The sequence below is a fragment of the Lithobates pipiens genome, unplaced genomic scaffold (assembly GCF_037356315.1).
Source record: "Lithobates pipiens isolate NorthernLeopardFrog02 unplaced genomic scaffold, aLitPip1_a1.2 Scaffold_28, whole genome shotgun sequence".
Lineage (NCBI taxonomy): Eukaryota > Metazoa > Chordata > Amphibia > Anura > Ranidae > Lithobates > Lithobates pipiens.
This window is the reverse complement of record NW_027507789.1, coordinates 75,073,299-75,075,106: the sequence shown is the minus strand read 5'-3', so window position 1 is coordinate 75,075,106 and position 1,808 is coordinate 75,073,299. Positions and strand designations below refer to the sequence as shown.

The window sequence follows — 1,808 nt, the reverse complement described above, 5'->3', positions numbered from 1 at the left end:
ACAGGTTCTCTGGCTGATTGAGGTGGTAATTAAACTCACTTGGTGCCTTATCTGCATTTAATTAGCCTCAGAACCTGTGTAGTTCATATGTGTTCAGATTTAAATGGATGAGGTGGCAACTCTAGAGATACAGCTGGGCTGAATCGGCCTAATCAAGAGCACCATGTGACGTCTGTATTTAACAGGCTGATCACAAGTGCTCTCTCCTGTCTGCAGCTGATCACAGGTTTTGGGACAGGCAGAGATTATCTGGTAAGCTACGTGGACATATATACAATATGCTGTGGCTGTTAGAGGCATGTGTGACACTAGGATGGAGTTATTAATTTGCCTGTCTATATTTTATGCTCCCAGATTTTGGGTACAGGACACTTTTTCAGTGTGGTGATAATTGAGCCCTGCCCCTGTAGAGGGATTTCTCAAGCCTGGTCCCTATGAGAGGATTCACACCTGTGATCTAATATATCTTGCATCAGCAGTGAGGGTAGGTCTTTTCAGCTCAGTTTGTATGTAATCACAGATTTTCTTGATATTACCCCAATGTTGATGGGGATGCTTGGGGAGGTACTTATATGATACATGTTTGTATGTGTGTTTCCACCTAGCCAGTTTGGACACCCAATTGGAGTGTGGTGGTGCCCTCTGTGATGCCATATGGAGGCTGGGATTCTGGATGGATTGACAGGAACACGAGATCCATGGGGTTGGGGGGTGTACGTTTTCTCCCCAATAACCTCCCTGTCCTGGTTACATATTTGGACTCCTCCCTCCCTCCCTCCCTCCTCCCTCCTCCCTCCTCCGGGTAGATCAACCTTCTTGTTGGATGTTATATGAAGTTCACCATCTACACATATGGTTAGTAACGTGTATATATTTATATGCATTTGTTGCTATGTGAAATATGATTGTGTCAGTGTATTGAAATGTACACATGATTAGCTATTAAATTGTATTTTGCTTATGGGTATCTATGTACGTGAGTGACATGAGAACTTGCAATGTAATTTTTTATTTTTTTTTCTTACTACAGATCTACCTGATTTGACCATGCATTACCCCTGAAGAAGAGGACAACTGTTTATATACATACCTTGAAACGTTGGGTTATTTTTTTGTAAAGATCATCTCTTGCAATAGACCTGGTCATTCATTGTTCTATGTATATATGTTATATACATCTAGTATACATCCAATTTTTTTATGTGTAACGCTACTTGTTTTTAATGGCTTTTTTCTCTTTTGTTGAATAAATAATAATTTCAAATATTAAAAATCTTTCTATTAATATAATGCCAGCAACCCAATTAAAATTTCCATAGAGGTTATACACTCATTCCTTTTTTAGGTGTTTTTTTTGTTTCTAAGCTTTTCTAGGGAGGACGACAGTGAGCTGTTGTAGATGAAAGTGGCTAGGTTGGGGCAGGACAGGAGTGAGATTTTGTCATAGAGGTGATCAGTAGCAGAGTAGAGAAGAGAAGGGTTGAGGTGGTGAAGGTTTCTACGTGTAACTGTTATGCCGCGTACACGCGACCGGACTTTCTGTCAGACAATCCTATCATGTGTGGGCTAGTTAAAAGCTACTAGTTAAAATCTGACAGACCTAGAAATAGAACCTGTTTCAAATCTATCCGACGGACTAAAAATCGGGAAAATCATTCGTCTGTGTGCTAGTCCGATGGACCAAATGCGACGTAAGGGCAGCTATTGGGTATTAGCTATTGAACTTCCTTGTTTAGTACCGTTTGCATCATCATGTTCAAAACTAATGGACTGTTGAATGGACTTAGTCTGTTCGTTCAGAAAGTCAG

The 1,808-nt window shown here is 40.4% G+C and overlaps 1 long non-coding RNA gene across 1 annotated transcript; it reads left to right on the top strand.

Moving 5' to 3' along the window:
* The first annotated feature begins 213 nt into the window (after window positions 1-213).
* Window positions 214-1,290, top strand: LOC143934863 (uncharacterized). The gene is made up of 4 exons (XR_013263393.1): window positions 214-252; window positions 355-484; window positions 610-855; window positions 1,031-1,290. It is a non-coding gene; the product is annotated as an uncharacterized LOC143934863 (long non-coding RNA).
* The last annotated feature ends 518 nt before the right edge of the window (window positions 1,291-1,808 follow it).